Raw genomic sequence first — 6,000 nt, 5'->3', positions numbered from 1 at the left:
TGCTGCTGTTTGCCTTTTAATGGCCTTTTTAACTGGATGCTTCCAGCCCCCCTGAAATGGGATCGTGTACAGAAGAGCACCCAGTGTGGTCCTGCCCCCCTCCCCGCCACCTCACCCCACCCCTGGGCCGGTAACCCGCAGCCGGCTCCAAGTTCCAGGCCTGCGTGAACTCGGGCTTTCCTCTCGTAGGCGGACTTGTTTTCCCAGTTCCTGGAAGTGGTCAGCGTTGGCGTGTACAATGACCTAGGTATTGCCTGGAGAACTCATTTTTTCCAATTTAAAAGTGAATGATGATTATTTTATGTTTATATTTTAACATTCACATTCATTTTAAGAAAGGTAATAGCCGCTTGTCAAACCCCCGCGGTTTCGTTTTGCACAGCATTTTACATAGTGGTCATGGTGAGTAAAATACGCCCTAACTGGCCTTTTTAAAAGCCGCTGTATTTTCTATCTACCTTAAGATTCTTCACTGGAATCTCAGAAATGATAGTAGTAGTCGTAATAATAACAACAGCGGGAACATACCCTGTATGAAGTCTCTGCCAAATGCTTTTATTGCCCCTTATATTTCTCTTCATCCTGACACAGGAGAGTAAGAAGTAATAAGATTTAATTTTCTTTTCTCACAGTTAACTAGAAAACTTTTTTTTTCCCCAGCAGGAGGAAAGAAAGAATGACAGGAATTGAACATGCTTAGCGATTTAAAACAGTGAACTCATAAAAATCAATGGCAGGAAATGGCCTGGGGATGGAGGAAAAATAGAGACCAGTGGTATAAACTGTACTTCTACTCCTGAGAGCCCCCTCTTTGTGGGACAAACCAGACGTTACCTGGTTTGGGGGAGTCAGATGTTTATCAGGAAGATAGGAAGCAATTGAACTCTAACCTATTAATTTGCAAAAGCTATTAAAACCTTTCCATGAATGGGGAAGTGATGTTGAGGTTCTCTTGTTCCTCAGTGGCTCAGCCACTCCCTACCTGTGTCCTTTCAACCCCTCAGAACCTGGTTTCCTTATTTGTAATGTGACAGGTATAATTAGATGAGCTTCATGGTTGGCTTACATTCTGATACTTTGACTGTGAATCTGTAAATCAAAGAGGTTTTATCCAAATAATTATCTGATCCAAAAGATGACTCTGGCGCTCAATCCAATGAGCTGATGTTATTTTCAAGGCCAGAGAACAATGCAAGAATGTACCTATACCCTTGCTCTGTTGTCTTGCTTTACCAGATTGCACAGAAAAATGTTCTCAACTTCTCCAACAAGGAAGGAATGTTTAATTCCTACGAAATTGGGGCCTGTGGAGAGATTCCAGTGTCACTTTATTATGAGCGTCTATACCTCAATGATAAGGGTCTTATATATCCTCTCAGGAGTGGTTTAAATTCAATAAAGTCACATGCACAGCCACAAAGGGTCTACCAAAAAAATTGTAGACAGCCATGAGCTCCTGTCTTTAAGTGTGTGGTATCCAGCTGGAGAGGAAGAGCCCTGAGACTTGGCTCCAGGTGGTCACGTGTCCTTGCATCCCAGCTGTGCGCTGCTGAAACTCAAGTTCATAGAAGCAGAATGGAACCGATCTGCATTAAACCTTCTGAGCAATCCTTGCGGTGATACATGATAGGCAACAAGTATTTTTGCTACCCCAAATCCATATCCCCCTTTTAGAACTCAACTCCCCTAGTTTGTGTAGTCTTGGGAGCATTTTCAGACATGATACCCTGTTTTCCGCTGGCCCAGGAGAGAAGAGATTCAATTAGTCAGATGTTGTCTTTCCCAGACAACAACCCTTGTGTTTTTTTTTTGTTTTTGTTTTTGTTTTAAGATTTATTTATGCATACAAGAATCAGGGTACAGACCAGAGGCGGAGGGTGAGAGGATTGGCCAGAGACAGAAAGGGGAGCAAAACAGATACCTACTGAAATACACTGCTGAGGGGAGCAATGGGTGGGACAGAGGAGGTCTGCTGCACCTTGTGGGTCACCTCCCTGGTGGGAATCAACTCGTGCTGCAGTGGCTTCCAGATAGCTTCACAGTGCTGTGCTTTAACAACACTCGTGCCACGAGGAGGCCCCAAATCTTGACTGTTTTGAGGACAAAATATTTTCAATAGGAAGTGACTACTGTGGTGACAAACTGAGACTACCCACTCATTATGCAGGCCCCTGATGTTTACCAGGTTTGTGACTTTTGCAAAGATTTTGTCTTGATTTCTATGAGTCAGTCACTTTCTTTGCCTTCATCAAAAATAAAATAAAATAAACCCACAAAGAACCTGCCTCGGCTCTTCATTGTTCCCTGAAATTCTTTCATTATGCTCTCCTTTACAGTGAGAAAATAGGTAAGAGCTAACAGTGATTTAAATTTAACCTAACACCAAAACGACTATCACATTCTAAGGATTAGATACCTGACAGGTGGGAGAGAAGATGAAGAAGAAGAAGATGATGATGATGATGAAATGGGCACAAAAGGGAAGGGTTGCCAAGTTCAGTTCTTGCTGAACACTGCCTAGTGTGATAGTTAATTTTATGTGTCAGTGTGGCTGGTTCATGGTGTCCAGATACTTGATCAAGCATTCTGGATGTTTCCATGGGAACATTTCTGGATTCAATTTACACTTAAATCCATGGACTCTGAGAATATTATTCCCCATAATCTCCTCATCTAAACCACTAAAAGCCTGAATTGAAGTTGGGTTGATCTCCTCAGAGAAATGGATTGCTCTCCCCAGGGCAAAAGGCAGTTTTCAGCAGACTGCCTTTGTACTTGAACTGAAACTCTTTCCTGACTCTCCAGTTTGCCAAAACCACACCATCAGATTTTTTTAAACATCCAAACGTCTAAAAGTACAAGTCATTTTTTTTTCAAATAAATTTATATCTAGTAAATTAAAAATAATTAAGTGTACATATGGCACATTTATATTCTACATATAAGATATGTATTTAAATACTTACCTATTTATGTAATTAAGTTTTGCTATTAAGGGAAAGCCTGAAATCATTTCTTTGTCACTCACCTGGAAATTCCTTTTACATAGAGAAACTTCTATCAACTCCTTTTCCTCATAGATATTCATCATCTATAAGTGGAGGCCTGATTCAAAGACTTGAAGACTATATAGAATTTTATGTTAAAATTCCTTCTCATTAAATATCACCCATAAGTGCTCCATTGGCATGAAACTAACTTTTGGGGTACATAAACATTTGGTTGTAACAATTGTGGAATTTACCCAGGGGAACAATTAATTTCTTTGTAGGATTTCATCTTTGTAATGCCAGACTACAGAGATGTGAACTGATTCACAGTCATCCAGTTTAACAAAACAACACACTTTTTTGATGACTTCCATGATAATCAAGAGAAAGTTCTCTGTGGTTTGTGGAAACTGTAGGGAAAAATAAATGGTGCTGGGAACAGTAGTAGTAGCTTTAAGGGGTACGGTATTGTGCAGAGAACTCACCCCATTGTAAATGTCAGTGTGGGTGTGTGTGATCCTTTTGCAGAAGATGTCACTGCAGACAAAGGCAGTCTGCAGAATTCCTTACCCTTCCTCTACACCACTTCCTCTCTTTTTAGAAGTTTCTCCAGTCTGAGTAGCCTCATATGATGCATTCCCACAAGTGCAGTTGAAGACAATACAGTGGGCAAGCAATGCCCAGGAACATCTCAAAAGGCAAAATTCCAGAGACTGGCAGTTCTGTGGGCTACGTGTGCACAGCAATCCTTATTCTTGTCCCTCCAACCCAAACCCAGGGGTCACCCACCCCCAGTCAAGCCCAGGCTCCCAAGGAGCCTTGTTGAGAACTTCATTTTACAGTTACGTCTTAGCTTGTTTAAGGAGGATGTAATTGCCATCTGTTTGTTTTCCGTCAAGAGAAAATCTCTTTCCAAAATGATGGATAAGGCTACCGAGTGGAGCAAAATGGAGAATGGACATGGAATTTTCAAAGAAAGGAAGCCCAGCTGGTGCAATGCAGCAGTTCAGCTGCAGTCAGGTCTTTTATTGTTGGATTTTTTTTATTATTGGATAAAAGAGTATGTCTTTTCTCTTTAGAGGATCAAGGACAAACACCTTTAGTCACAAAAATCAATTCATCTGGAAAGTCTGAGTGGGCAAGAGAGAGATGACAGAATCCTCTCCCAAAGGAAGGAATGTTGCTATGGCAACCGAATGATCCTTTAGTGCCAGCCCCAATGAACTTGCAAGGCTGCAAAAGAACATTGCCGGTCCAGAGAACTGCCTGCAGCTCCTGGAAGAGAGATCATTTCAGACACTGGCCTAGTGAGCTTTTATGCATCTTGAGAAAGGAAGTCAGATTCTCCAGGAGGACTGAATGCTTACAAGCATCAGATACTATAAGCCTATAAACTACAACTAACTGTGAAGGGCTCTACTGGCTACCTGGATTTCTCCAGAGAGCAAGAAGGTTCTTCCTGATGTAGAATTTATTGGAGGACTGTTTCTTTTCTTCCTTTTTAAAAAGATTTATTTATCAGTGCATACAAGAACTGGAGTACAGGCCAGAGGTTGGGGGGCCAGGGTGGTGGTGGTGAGAGGATTCACCAGAGACAGAGTGGGGAGCAGAACAGGAAGATGGACTGAAATTCACTGCTGAGGGGAGCAACAGGCAGGTCAGGAGAGGTCTGCTGTGCCACGTGGGTCACTTCGCTGGGCGGGGATGGAACTTACACCGCAGTGGCTTTGTAAGCTTCACAATGCTGTGCTTTAACCCACTGTGCTACCAGAGAGGGCCTGGACTGTTTCTAAGGCAAGAAGCATGGAAAGAAGGAAGAAAGCATCTGTTGAGTGTCCATATGACCAGAACAGAGGACACATATAGTTAGAAAAGTGTAGAGGTATTCTGTGTGACATTTCAACTCTCTAAACAAATGTTTTCATGTGAGAATGAGACAAGACCGTTAACAGAGTACCTAATTTATTCAGCACCTGAACCAGTAGTTCCAAAGCAGTACTTCTACTACCAAGGGAACTGAAACTATGACTAAGAACACTACTCACCAATGTTAACATTTAACTGGCAGCTACCTCCAAGCAAGACATTTCTCAAGATGAAATGACCTTTCTGTTTCTCCTAAAAGTACTTTAGGCCTCCCATGCTGTAAAAAACATTATATTGACAGGAAGTGTTTTCAATGAAACAATAACCCCTGTTCAATCAGTTGTACCCTAAGCAATTGAAATCAACCCTACACTACTGTAGGTATAAACAATGGTACATAAAATCTTACATTTGCTATCTCACTTGCCTCCCCTACCTTTTTATGATGACACCATTCAAACTTTCATAGCTGCTGGTAAAACAACTTCACATCTTTCCTTGGAAGTTAGTAGGAAAACATGAATAGATCATTTGTAGTAGGTGAAATAAAAATATGAGTAAACACTTAGAAAAATAAAAGTCACTATAGAAGTGAAAAATAATCCAAAGAAAAGTAAAAAAAAATTGTTATTAAATTATCAAACAAAACATTAAAACCCGCTTTTCTTAAACTAGCTTACTAGGATGAAGTCATCATGACTTTCATTTGGTTGGTGGGGATGTAAGTTTGCATAATCTACTGAAAAAACAATTTGGCAATGTAATATGTATCAAGAGCAGTAGATATCTTTTTTGAACCAATGACTCCACTTTTGAAATTCTTTCCTGAGTATTCAGGAAGGAATGCTGGGGGAGGGGGGATGCCACTGTAACGTCACTCACACTAGAAGATTTAAAAACATCTAAATGTTGAACTACAGAAACTGATTAAATGTATCATGCTATACCCATATTATAGAAATCACACAGCCATCACAAATGTTAAACAATGAAAAATACTCAACATAAAATGTTAGCAAAAAAAAAAAAACAACAACTATGTACTGATAATCTGAGCTATGTAAAAATTGCATAGCAAAGTGAATGGAAAGAAAAAACTAAAGTGGTAACAGTGATGATGGGTGATTTTTCCTTTATCATCCAC

This window comes from Condylura cristata, unplaced genomic scaffold (genome assembly GCF_000260355.1).
Source record: "Condylura cristata isolate star-nosed mole 26May11 unplaced genomic scaffold, ConCri1.0 scaffold00017, whole genome shotgun sequence".
Classification (NCBI taxonomy): Eukaryota; Metazoa; Chordata; class Mammalia; order Eulipotyphla; family Talpidae; genus Condylura; species Condylura cristata.
This window is presented reverse-complemented; position numbering follows the sequence as displayed.